The following is a 14872-nucleotide window of genomic DNA, read 5'->3' as shown; positions in this document are numbered from 1 at the left end:
ATTTATAGAGGGAAGTCACTGCTTTATTCTGACCAAATTTATTTCACATAAGTATTTGAACTCCTGAAGCCAAATCTTTCCATTTTTCAAGAGAAATTGTCTATCAGGCAAGATTCAATCAAGATAACTATGCAAATCCAAATTCTTATAATATACCCCAATTTCTACATGTAGCCAACTAACAGCTTTTTTTTGTATTTGTTATTGATATATGATAGCTGTACACATTTTGGGAGTACATGTGATATTTTTATACATGTATACAATGTGTAATGATCAGATCAGGTTAAAGACATACACACATATATGCCCTGCTTATCAATTAAGCTAGTGGGGCTCCAATTTGTGATAGTATTATAACAATATTTCTGTAGTCACACCAATGAATAAAATTAGCCCCAAAATATTTTACCGAAGTTATAATCTCAACCTTCTCAGAACTGTAGGACACATTCAGCTCAGCAACTGCAGGCCACTTAATTTTGTGATCATTCATCTATTTACTTGTTTATGCACCAAACATTTACAGAGTGTCTATGCTAGAGGAAGGGTGTAGAGAGAGAAATAAGACATAGTACTTGTCTTTAAGGAGCTTATAAACTACCCAGGAGGTCTGACCTGTAAACTAAATTAGGCCAGGCACAGTGGCTCATGCCTGTAATCCCAGCACTTTGGGAGGCTGAGAGACGGGTGGATTACTTGAGCTCAGGAGTTGGAGACCATCCTGGGCAACATGGTGAAACTCTTTTTCTATCAGAAAATACAGAAAAAAAAAAAAATAGCTGGGCCTGGTAATTTGGCCTGTGGGCTCAGCTACCTGGGAGGTGGGAGGATTGCTTAAGCCAGGGAAACAGAGGTTGCAGTGAGTCAACATTGCACCACTGCACTCTAGCCTGGGCAACAGAGCAAGACTCTGTCTCAAAAAAAAAAAAAGAAAAGAAAAACTAAACTAAACTAAATTAATATGTGCATTAACAGCTTATTACAGGAATTTATTTAATGCAAAGAAACAAACTTGGGTCATTTAAAAATTAAAACCACAGTTCTGCTTACCGTTTCTCCAATCTCCCATGCACAATTCTCCCCACCTAATCTGCATGTCACATATGCTAATTATTGCATAGACTGAAGGAGTTGGGAATATTTGCTGGCTGTTTCACACTTACTACTGACTAAACTTCATTACTTAAACTGTGCATGCCAAGAAGCCAGTTACACACCCACCTTCTCAGACACTCTGTATATGTGACTGGACGTATATAACGTAAGATGGAAGAGAAATAAAGACTGTTTCTTGTTGTTTTAACTTTTCTCATCTTAACTTCTCCCGTATCCCCTACACCTCCTAATCCCCTCACCTTAACACTCATTTCTATGTATGGGTAGAACGTAGCAAAATACCTGGCATGATTTTTATCCAACAGAAAATAATGGAATAAGATTTAATCTCTCTTAAAAAAATGAAGGTATGTCGTTTGCCTTTGAGACTTCCTACCTTGAGCCCTACAATGTAAATAGGTATCCAAATATACTGGACTGAGGAAGGGAGTTAGAATAGTAGGGTTTTTCAGAGTTTTGGAATCATTCAAATTGGAATCATACAATTGGCTGCTGTCATGTGCAACTGAGTTTGGGGGTCCCTATATATTTCTTTTTATTCATAGAATAGAAACTATTTATATCCTCTAGAATAAATTATAAGCTATATTTAAAGGATAGATTGTATTTATTGAGCATCTTCTATGTTTTAGGCACTATGTTAGATTTACTGTTGAATTTAATATTTACAGTTACTAGGTAGTATTACCACATTTCCAGACCTGGGAAACTAGAGTAACTTATACAAAAGGACACACTAGTCAGCGACAGTGTCAGGGTAGACATACAGATTTGTCTAACCCTGGGCCTTGCTCCTCTCACTAAACCACACTGCTGCCCTGAAGTATATCCTTGTTCACTTGGTCATGATTTCACATTTATAGATCCCTTAGCTGCCACTTGATCTTTAAGCCAAAGAAGTAAAAGAAAGCCAGAGAACAGTTAACAATTTCAAATACAGCTGTACCTGTCCAATTTTCTTAACAAAGCCACAATCTGATTTCAGCCATGGTCGTAGCAAATACCCTAGCTAAAATGCTTGTGAATTGGCTTCCCTGGTAATAAGTAGGATCTGGTAACAAGTACAAACATAAGATAATATTGGTTATTCTCTTGTAATTTATTGTGGGATGGATTGGCTTCACTGAGACTGAAGATAGATACATTTAATATACGCCATTTTACAACACAAAGAGACAAATTGTCATTGGTTGCTATTAACATCAACCATCAATGCAACAGTGCTATTCGGTCTCCCTAACGTCCCTCTTGGCCTAGCTGCCTATTTAGCCCCACCCATTAGATATATTGTATACATTAATAAATGCATATACTGAGGTAGTTATGTGTGCTTGTTGTATGCTTTACATACAGTAATTTTCACTCCTCTATCAAATTGAGCATGCAAATAAGCCAATTATATGCCACTGTATTAGTCTGCTTTCACACTGCTATAAAGAACTGCCCAAGGCTGGGTAATTTATAAAGAAAAGAAATTTAATTGACACACAATTCCACAATGGCTGGGGAGGCTTCAGAAAACTTACAATCATGGTGGAAGGGGAAGCAGGCACGTCTTACATGGTGGCAGGCAAGAGAAGAAGTGTGAAGGAGGAACTTCCAAACATTTATAAAACCCATCAGATCTTATGAGAACTCACTCATTATCATGAGAACAGCATGAGGGAAACTGCCCCCATGAACCAATCACCCCTCTCTTGATATGTGGGGATTACAATTTGAGATGAGATTTAGGTGAGGACACAGAGTCAAACCATATCAGCTACCTTTACAGATTCTCAAATGTACATTAAAGAACAAAGATTCTACTACAGTCTCAAATCTACATTAAAGAACATAGATTGTACTATGTCAACTAGAAGGTTGAAGAGGGTCTAGTGTGAATCAGGTTCCCTCTTACCCACCCACCTCCCAGTCTCACCAATCTGTAATCTAGAACTCTAATGAGGTGGGTCCTGTACATCTCCTCTGCAACTACAGAAAGAAGTAGGAGAGTAAATATTAAGTATTAATTTCTAGTGTAAATAGTCTAGGAAGGAAAAGAAATCAGGGCAAAAATAGAGCCTCATATCACTCTCCCTACTGCTCTGAGCCAGTCCCTAACTCAAGCTTTTTTCCAGATCCCAAAACCCTTCCATTCAAGGTTATTTCACCACTCCCTCCACGTATGTGTTCACTAATTTTTACTATTTAGGATAAATCCAGGTACATGATAAGCCTTTGTCTGTTTTCCTTTCTAAAGGGGCCCATGGTGATGGGAGAATCTGCTTCCTACCTAGTATGACCACATTTGCCATTGGAAATTCTGCTTCCAAACTGTAAGAATCTGTGCTAGTGAAAGAGATTCCCCATGAAATTCCCATGATCCATTCCATGGTGCCCCATTCTTTAATTCCAGCCCTGGCCCCTCAAAATTAGGGGATGTTGATAGTATTTTTTTCTAGCATATTTGTCTATTTACTCTGTGAAATTACTCTGCTTTATTAAAAGGGAAGTTTGTAGATCCCTTAATGATTTTTTTAAATTTGGTCCCATCTGCAATTAATCTAGCAAATTTATTAAAGCTTGTAGCATATAGATGACCTTCTTCCAAATTTCATGTACAACTTCTCTATTTCTGTATTCTTTTATTCTTTTTAATTGAGAGTAGGATGATTCTATCACACCACTGTTCATGCTTCCATTTTCCCAGTCTTTCATTGAGACTTCTACGTTTCTTTGTTTAGAATGCCATACTCAACTTCCCCCATTCTGAAATTTTGATTAAAATATTAATTTTCATCCATGGGAGTATTCTGATGCTCAACGAGGTCTTTTGTGCCCAGAAAAGACTATTTTGAATTATGTGTGATTTAAATATTCTATGTAATGAATTTCCCAACTAAAACCACAAATTTTCCTTAAGCTTTTAAGTCCACCTTAAAAAGTTCTTTCATCTGCAAATGTAGCAAATTTTATACGAAACAAGAACAATTTTCAGGAGAATCTTTATTTAACGTTTGGCTAACTAAAGTAGAATAAATTCCACATAAATGTTCAATTTACGGATTTAATTAATTTTTATAAGTATTTAAATTTCACTTTTTAGATTAGCATTTTTTATTTCCTTTTGAGGAACTTTAAATGCTTGGGTAGGCAAGCACACAGTACTACTAAGAAAATCCTTCCTAGAACTTATACAATTCATTTGTCTAATAAATTGTGTGTGTTTTTAAGTTTGTGGGGTAGGAAGAAAGAATGAATTAATCTGAAGTTCTTAATACAAATATTCCAATAGTGTTTTAAAATTAGGCAAATTATCTTAACTTTCAACTTGAAGTCATAAACCTAATATCAATTACTTGTTTAAACTCGGAATCACAGGATTCAGCTTACAAATTCTTTAAAATTTCAAATTCCCTTTAACATTATAAACTAGTTATATAACATATATACATATTATTCTTAGTTCAGCACAAAATGATTTTTAAGCTATGGACTTAATTTCCTCATCATCTGAATAATATAATTAACAAGATGAACTCAAGAAATACATATCAAACTTCAGATCTTTAAAACTGAGACTGTACATTCTTTTCAAACAACAATGGAATGCTGACAAAAACTGACTATATACCAAGCAACCAAAAAAAAACTTCAATAAGTTTCACAGAGCATGTAAACAGACCATGTAACATTGCCAAAATATTACAAAATTCAAAAAGAATAATAAAGGACAAATAAAAGAAATCCATTGATTTGGACATTTAAAAATATTTCAGTAAAAATTGAAACATAATTAAATAATTTTTTCAATAGCAATACTGGATACCAACACATATTCATTGGCAATATTCCTTACTGAACCTCCTTGCAGCTACCATCTACCTTTTAATTAGTCTTCCTTATTCTGAAGCATGTTAGTACTGGGCTCACCATTTTTATCTCCAGTGCTTATTCTCATCATTCTTAGTAAAGTTAACTTTATATAAACAATTTATCCACAATCTTAAAAGTTCAACTTCTAGACTTCCTCAATTGCAAAGTGGCTTCTTCCACAGCTAAAGAAAGAATATTCCTTTGAATTTGTATTGGAAGTTTGTTACCAGAGTATCCTCACAGTACTATATTATTCATTCCACAATAACTACTCTACTAAGATATAGTTTACTTAGGTCCTATAAGGTTGCCCAACTCCATAGTTTATCTAATTATTCTATTTTAACACTGAATACTGAAAGTACAAGTATTCCTGAGAGTATAGCAAAATATAATAAAATTAAGTACTGAGATGTAACTGAAAAGACTCTTAGCAACCATTTTAAAACAAATACATTTTTAAAACCCATCTGCAGGGATCTGATTTCTAGTGTCACAATGAAACTATTCCAAAACTCAAACTCCCTTAAGTTGGTATGATGCCTACTATGCTGAACACATAGTTCATATTATTAAAGAGTTACTGACTGATTGATGTAATTTATTTCAATAGCATTTGCACAACATTTACTTATTAGACTCCTCAAGCAATGTCTAAGAAGAATAGTGATGAAATATAAATAAAGACATTTAAAATCACATCCATCTACAAAGCAATAATATCTAGTTGGAAAGAGAAAATTAACAAAGATGAAAGAAAAAGAGAATAATTGATTTATCATATGATATTGACTCTGAATATATGTCAATATTAGATAAAAATTGTATTAAACTGTATAGATTATCCACTGACCTATCGCGAATTACCCAATAGGGGTTTATATTCCTTATATAAAAAGAAACGTATGGCTATAGATAAGTAGAACAGGGCTGGGACAGTAGCTCCATGATGTTGTCAACATCCCAGTTTCCTTCCCTCTTTCCATTTTGTCATGGTTAGCATTTAGCTTTCATTCCTTTGTTTATTTTGTAAACATAAAATGACAGCTCCATCTGCAACTTCAGGTTTAGATGTTAGAAAGAATATAAAGGAAGCACCAAGAAGGAAAAGTCGTGCCAGGTCTATATTGGCAGAACAATTCCTAGAAACTCATTTATGTTTCAGTAGCCAGAATATTAACATCCTTGCTCAAAAAAAGAAAAAAAGAAAAGAAAAGCTGGCCGGAATAAAATTGGGATTCCATAAGAAGAAGGAAATGGAGGAGGATGTTAGGTGGATGATCATTTCTGTATGAAATCTAGAGAGTTGGAAGAAGGGAGAAAATTCTTGGCAAGTGTTACTGGAAAAGGTTTCATGGAGGAAGTGGAACAAGAGGTAGATCTTAAGAGATGGCAGCATTTAGATGTCCAGAAGAAGATAAAGTTTTTCCAGTAGTGTGAACAGCATAAAGAAAAGTGAAAGGTAAGTTTGAATGATTAATCTGACATATTTAGAGAACAGATTAAATTGGAGACAGTTCCAAGGAGCTACGGATTGGTGGAGAGTTCAAATCATGGTGCTCTTTGACAGAAAGACTTTGTACTTGACATGGGGTACATGAGGAATCTGTTGGAAGTATGAAGCAAGGGGAAGAATGTATTTAACTAATAGTTTAACAAGGCTTGCTGTGGTTGCTGAATGTAGTATAGATTAAAATGGAAAGAAACCAGACCTATGAAGTCACTGAATAACATTAAAGTGCTTTCGCTGCAACAATTATGGTTGTTGCCCAACTCAAAGTCTTAGCATTATCGTAACATAGTGTTCCCTGACTGGTGATTCATAAACTGTCAATTGTCCATGACGTGCTCTCTGATCCTCTCAGAAAATGTACTATTCATTCTTGAGACGTCACTAACAGTCAATATCAGAACAATATTGTCAGCATATTTTTCAACATATGAGTATATTCTACATTGGATTGCTGCAATTGACCTTTCGAGGAGCAAATACAAGTGGCGATTTTTTAAAAGGAGGCTATTTTTATTTTGGTCAGCATGTTTAAAGTTAAGTGTTGACGGCATCCATGTGTGGAGAAGTGTGTGAAGACTAATTTTTATGCCAGTGTCCTTTTCAAACACTGTGCATCCAGAGTCTGGTTTAATGGCCTGTCTGACTCACTCTTCACTCCTTCCCCCACCCCTCCACTCCCCATCCCTGGGGCAACTCAAATTTCTGCTGCAAGAGTTGAGCCCCACCCCCAGCTTGGGGACCAATCTTGCTTTCTTCTATAAGAGGAGGAATTCTGAAACCATAAGCAAGTAGCTCAGTGACTCAGCAACCCAGCATGAAGTCATCCTTGCTTCTGGACAGGGTTAATCTTTGCATCTCTTTCCGGTAACTAAATTTTTCCTTCTTGAACACCCTATTGTGATGGTGACTCAGTGTCCTCTTTTGCCAGAACCAAAATCTCATCTGGATGCTGTTGGTCGTCCTGAAGCCAGTGTTCTACCCCTGAGTCCTATCCATCCACCCTCTGGCAATTCTTCCTCATGCTTAAATTCCCAGGAGCTCAAATGCCAGTATTTATTTCCTGTTTTGTATTGCTTGGAGTTGTCTGGTCTCCTGAGTCAAGCCATTAAGATTTGCCCTTCACTTTTATAAATGTTTACATCTCAGAGCCAGTCTATCAACCTTTAATTTGTGGAAGGATTTTCCACCCAACTACATTTTCATTTATTATAGTTTCCCTTCCCCATTTCAAGCAGATAGCCAGGCCCTTACTATTTCCTTGGCTTTGATAATTTTGATGAGAAGAAGGCAGAAACTGCTTGACGAAGATGAATTTTCTGTGGGTGGCTTTAGAAAAACTTACTGAAGAGTTTATGTTAAATATTTTAAATGGGTAGAAGAAAGAAATGTAGACCAGGCAGTTTCTTCATAGTGTTGATGCTCTTTACAATTTGGTATGTTTTTGCAGTGGCTGGTATCGGTTTTTCCATCCCATATTTAGTGCTTCCTTCAGGAGCTCTTGTAAGGCAGGTCTGGTGGTGGCAAAATCTTTCAGCATTTGCTTGTCTGTAAAGGATTTTATTTCCCCTTCGTTTATGAAGCTTAGTTTGGCTGGATATGAAATTCTGGGGTGAAAATTATTTTCTTTAAGAATGTTGAATATTGGCCCCTACTCTCTTCTGGCTTGTAGGAGTTCTGCAGAGAGATCAGCTGTTAGTCTGATGGGCTTCCCTTTGTGGGTAACCTGACCTTTCTCTCTGATTGCCCTTAACATTTTTTCCTTCATTTCAACCTTGGTGAATCTGATGAATATGTGTCTTGGGGTTGCTCTTCTCAAGGAATATCTTTGTGGTGTTCTCTGCATTTCCTGAATTTGAATGTTGGCCTGTTTTGCTATGTTGGAGTTCTCCTGGATAATATTCTAAAGAGTGTTTTCCAACTTGTTTCCTTTCTCCCCATCACTTTCAGGTACACCAGTCGAACTAGGTTTGGTCTTTTCACATAGTCCCATATTTCTTGGAGGGTTTGTTCATTTCTTTTCATGTATTTTTCTCTAATCATGTCGTCATGCTTTATTTCATGAAGTTGATCTTCAATCTCTGATATCCTTTCTTCCACTTGATCAATTCAGCTGTTGATACTTATATATGCATCACGAAGTTCTCCTGCTGTGTTTTTCAGCTCCTTCAGGTCATTTATGTTCTTCTCTAAACTGGATATTCTAGTTATCAATTCCTCTATCCTTTTTTCAAGGTTCTTAGTTTCCTTGCGTTGGTAAGAACATGCTCCTTTACCCCGGAGGAATTTGTTATTACCCACCTTCTGAAGCCTACTCCTGTCAATTCGTCAAACTCATTCTCCATCCAGTTTTGTTCCCTTGCTGGCGAGGAGTTGTGATCCTTTGGAGGAGAAGAGGCATTCTGGTTTTGGGAATTTTCAACCTTTTTGTGCTGGTTTTTCTCATCTTTGTGGATTTATCTACCTTTGGTCTTTGATGTTGGTGACCTTCAAATGGGGTTTCTGTGTGGACATCCTTTTTGTTGATGTTGATGCTATTCCTTTCTGTTTATTAGTTTTCCTTCCAACCATCAGGCCCCTCTGCTTCAGGTCTGTTGGAATTTGCTAGAGGTCCACTCCAGACGCTCTTTGCCTCACCAGCGGAGGCTACAGAACAGCAAAGACTGCTGCTTGTTCCTTCCTCTGGAAGCTTCATTCCAGAGGGGCACCCGCCATATCCCAGCCAGAGCTCTCCTGTATGCAGTGTCTGTTGACCCCAGCTGGGAGGTGTCTCCCAGTCAGGAGGCATGGGGTTCAGGGACCAATTGAGGAGGCAGTCTGTCCCTTAGCAGAGCTCAAACACTGTGCTGGGAGATCCACTGCTGTCTTCAGAGCCAGCAGGCAGGAATATTTAAGTTTGCTGAAGCTGCACCCACAGCTGCCCCTTCCCCCAGGTGCTCTGTCCCAGGGAGATGGGAGTTTTATCTATAAACCCCTGACTGGGCCTGCTGCTTTTCTTTCAGAGATGCCCTGCCCAGAGAGGAGGAATCTAGAGAGGCAGTCTGGCTACTGTGGCTTTGCGGAGCTGCGGTGGACTTGGCTCAGTTCGAACTTCCAGGCAGCTTTGTTTACACTGTGAGGGGAAAACCACCTACTCAACCCTTAGTAATGGTAGACGCCCCTCCCCTCACCAAGATCGAGTGTCCCAGGTTGACTTCAGACTGCTGTGCTGGCAGCAAGAATTTCAAACCAGTGGATCTTAGCTTCCTGGGCTCCATGGGGGTGGGATCCGCTGAGCTACACCACTTGGCTCCCTGGCTTCAGCCCCCTTTGTAGGTGAGTGAATGGTTCTATCTTGTTGGTGTTCCAGGAGCCACTGGGGTATGAAAAAAAACTCCTGCAGTTAGCTCAGTGTCTTCCCAGATGGCCACCCAGTTTTGTGCTTGAAACCCAGGACCCTGGTGGTATAGACACCTGAGGGAATCTTCTGGTCTGCGAGTTGAGAAGACCTTGGGAAAAGTGTAGGAACTGGGCTGGAATGCACAGTTCCTCATGGCACAGTCCCTTCACGGCTTCCCTTGGCTAGGGGAGGGAGTTCCCTGAACCCCTGTGCTTCCCAGGTGAGGCAGCGCCCCACCCTGCTTCAGCTCGCCCTCCGTGGGCTGCACCCACTGTTTAACCCGTCCCAATGAGATGAACTGGGTGCCTCAGTAGAAATGAAAAATCACCCACCTTCTGCATTGATCTTGCTGGGAGCTGCATACCAGAGTTGTTCCTATTAGGCCACCTTGCCAGCATCAACTAATGGGTAAAATAACCAGAAGCATCATAATGACAGGATCAAATTCACACATGCCAATATTAACCTTAAATGTAAATGGGCTAAATTCCCCAATTAAAAGACACAGACTGGCAAACTGGATAAAAAGTCAGGACCCATCCGTGTCCTACATACAAGAGACACATCTCATGCGCAAAGACACGCATAGGCTCAAAGTAAAGGGATAAAAGAATATTTACCAAGTAAATGGAAAGCAAAAAAGCAAACAAAAAGAAGCAGGGATTAAAATCCTTGTCTCTAATAAAAGAGACTTTAAACCAACAAAGATCAAAAATGACAAAGAAGGGCATTACATAACGGTAAACGGATTGACGCAACAAGAAGACCTAACTATCCTAAATATATATGTACCCAATAAAGAAGCACCCAGATTCATAAAGCAAGTTCTTAGAGAGCTACAGAGAGAATTAGACTCCCACACAATAATAGTGGGAGACTTTAAAACCCAACTGTCAGTATTACACAGATCAATGAGACAGAAAATTAACAAGGATAATTAGGATTTGAACTCAGCTCTAGACCAAGCAGGCCTAATGGACACCTAAAGAACTCTCCACCCCAAATCAAAAGAATACACACTCTTCTCAGCACTACATCATACTTATTCTAAAATTGACCACATAATTGGATGTAAAACACTCCTCAGCAAATGCAAAAGAACAGAAATCATAACAAACAGTCTTTTAGACCACAGTGCAATTGAACTAGAACTCAGGATTAAGAAATTCACTCAAAACCACACAACTACATGGAAACTTAACAACCTGCTCCTGAATGACTACTGGGTAAATAGTGAAATTAAGGTAGAAATAAATAAGTACTTTGAAACCAATGGGGACAAATACACATGTACCAGAATCTCTGGGACACAGCCAAAGCAGTGTTTAGAGGGAAATTTACAGCACTAAATGCCCACAGGAGAAAGGAAAGATCTAAAATCGACACCCTAGCATCACAATTAAAAGAACTAGAGAATCAAGAGCAAACAAATTGAAAACCTAGCAGAAGACAAGAAATGACTAAGATCAGAGCAGAACTGAAGCAGATACAGACATGAAGAGCCCCTCAAAAAATCAACGAATCCAGGAGCTGTTTTTTTGAAAAGATTAACAAAATAGATAGACCGATATCCAGACTAACAAGAAAAGATAGAAGAATCAAATAGACACAAGAAAAAATGATAAAGGGGATGTCACCACTGATCTCACAGAAATACAAAGTACCATCAGAGAATACTATAAACTCCTCTCTGCAAATAAACAAGAAAACCCAGGAGAAATGGATACATTCCTGGACACACACACCCTCCCAAGACTAAACCAGGAAGAAGTCAAATCTCTGAATGAACCAATAACAAGTTCTGAAATTGAGGCAGTAATTAATAGCCTATCAACCCAAAAAAGCCCAGGACCAGACAGTTTCACAGCTGAATTCTACCACAGATACAAAGAGGAGGTGGTACCATTCCTTCTGAAATTATTCCAAACAATAGAAAAAGAAGGATGCCTCCCTAACTCACTTTATGAGGCCAGCATCATCCTGATACCAAAACCTGGCAGAGACAAACAAAAAAAGAAAAATCAGACCAATAACCCAGATGAACTTTGATGCAAAAATCTTCAATAAAATACTGGCAAACTGAATCCAGCAGCATATCAAAAAGCTTCTCCACCACGATCAAGTCAGCTTCATCCTTGGGATGCAAAGCTGGTTCAACATATACAAATCAATAAACATAATCAATCACATAAACAGAACTAATGGCAAAAACCACATGATTATCTCAATAGATGGAGAAGAAGCCTTCAATAAAATTCAACACCCTTTCACTTGGACTCAGGAAGGGGAACATCATACACTGGGGCCTATCATGGGGAGGGGGAAGGGGGGAGGGATTGCATTGGGAGTTATACCTGATGTAAAAGACGAGTTGATGGGTGCTGACGAGTTGATGGATGCAGCACGCCAACATGGCACAAGTATACATATGTAAGAAACCTGCACGTTATCCACACGTACCCTAGAACTTAAAGTATAATAATAAAAAAAAAAACCTCTCAATAGATTCGGTATTGATAGAACATATCTCAAAATAAGAAGAGCTATTTATGTCAAACTCACAGCCAATATCATACTGAATGGGCAAAAGCTGGAAGAAATCCCTCTGAAAACTGGCAGAAGACAAGGATGCCCTCTCTCACAACTCCTATTCATCGTAGTATTGGAAGATCTGGTGAGGGCAACCAGTTAGAAGAAAGAAAGAAAGGGTATTCAAACAAGAAGAGAAGAAGTCAAATTGTCGCTGTTTGCAGATGACATAATTGGATATTTAGAAAACCCCATTGTCTCAGCCCAAAATCTCCTTAAGCTGATAAGCAACTTCAGCAAAGTCTCAGGAATCAAAATCAATGTGTAACAATCACAAGCATTCCTATATACCAATAATAGACAAACAGAGAGCCAAATAATGAGTGAATTCCCATTCACAATTGCTACAAAAAGAATAAAATACCTAGGAATACAACTTACAAGGGATGTGAAGGACCTCTTCAAGGAGAACTACAAACCACTGCTCAAGGAAATCAGAGAGGAAACAAACAAATGGAAAAAACTCCATGCTCATGGATAGCAGGAATCAATATCGTGAAAATGGCCATACTGCCCAAAGTAATTTATAGATTCAACGCTATCCCCATCAAGCTACCACTGACTTTTTCACAGAATTAGAAAAAACTACTTTAAATTTCATATGGAATCAAAAAGAGCCTGTATAGCCAAGACAATCCTAAGCAAAAAGAACAAAGTTGGAGGCATCATGCTATTTAAATTCAAACTATACTACAAGGCTACAGTAACCAAAACAGCATGGTACTGGTACAAAAACAGATATATAGACCAATGGAACAGAACAGAGACCTCAGAAATAAGGCCACACGTCTACAACCATCTGACCTTTGACAAACCTGACAAAAAACAAGCAATGGGGAAAGGATTCCCCATTTCATAAATGGTGTTGAGAAAACTGGGTAGCCATAGGCAGAAAACTGAAACTGGACCCCTTCCTTACACCTTATACAAAAATTAACTCAAGATGGATTACAGATTTAAAAGTAAGACCTAAAACCATAAAAACCTGCGAAGAAATGATAGGCAATATCATTCAGGACACAGGTAGGGCAAAGATTTCGTGACTAAAACACCAAAAGCAATGGCAACAAATGCCAAAATTGACAAATAGGATCTAATTAAACTAAAGAGCTTCTGTACAGCAAAAGAAACTATCATCAGAGTGAACAGGCCTACAGAATGGGAGAAAATTTTTGCATCTATCCATCTGATATAGGTCTAATATCCAGGGTCTACAAAGAACTTAAACAAATATACAAGAAAAAAAACAAATAACCCCATCAGAAAGTGGTCAATGGATATGAACAGACCCTTCTCAAAAGAAGACATTGGGTCTGTCAACAAACATATGAAAAAAAATCTCATTAGCATTGGTCATTAGAGAAATGCAAATCAAAACCACTGTGAGATAACATCTGACACCAGTTAGAATAGTGATCATTAAGAAGTCAGGAAACAACAGATGCTGAAGAGGATGTGGAGAAATAGGAACACTTTTACACTGTTGGTGGGAGTGTAAATTAGTTCAACCATTGTGGAAGACAGTGTGGCAATTCCTCAAGGATCTAGAACCAGAAATGCCATTTGACCCAGCATTCCCATTACTGGGTATATACCCAAAGGATTATAAATTATTCTTCTATAAAGACACATGCACACGTATGTTTATTGCAGCAGTGTTCACAATAGCAAAGACTTGGAACCAACCCAAATGCCCATCAATGATAGACTGAATAAAGAAAACGTGGCACATATACACCACGGAATACTATGCAGCCATAAAAAAGGATGAATTCATGTTCTTTGCAGGGACATGGATGACGCTGGAAACCATCATTCTCAGCACACTAATGCAGGAACAGAAAACCAAACACTGCATGTTCTCACTCATAAGTGGGAGTTGAACAATGAGAACACATAGACAGAGAGAGGGGAACATCACACACTGGGGCCTGTCAGGGGGTGAGGGGCTAGGGGAGGGATAGCATTAGGAGAAATACCCAATGTAGATGACAGTTTGATGGGTGCAGCAAACCACCATGGCATGTGTATACCTGTGTAAAACCTGCATGTTCTGCACATGTATCCCAGAACTAAAAGTATAATTAAAAAAAAAAAAAAAGAAAAGAAAAGAAATGTAGGCCAGGCACAGTTGCTCCCACCTGTAATCACAGCACTTTGGGAGGCCAAGGTGTGTGGATCACTTGAGCCCAGAAGTTCAAGGCCATTCTGGGCAACATAGAGAAACCCTCTCTCTACAAAAAATAAAAAATTAGCTAGCATGGTGGCGCATACCTGTATCCCAGCTACTTGGAAGTTTGAGGTGCAAAGATTGCTTGAGCTGGGGAGTTCAAGGCTGCAGTGCACCATAATGCTGTCACTGCAGTCCAGCCTGGGCAACAGAATAAGGCCCTGTCTCAAGAAAAAAAAAAAAAAGA

Source organism: Mandrillus leucophaeus, unplaced genomic scaffold (assembly GCF_000951045.1).
Source record: "Mandrillus leucophaeus isolate KB7577 unplaced genomic scaffold, Mleu.le_1.0 Scaffold444, whole genome shotgun sequence".
NCBI lineage: Eukaryota > Metazoa > Chordata > Mammalia > Primates > Cercopithecidae > Mandrillus > Mandrillus leucophaeus.
Note: the sequence above shows the minus strand (reverse complement) of the source record.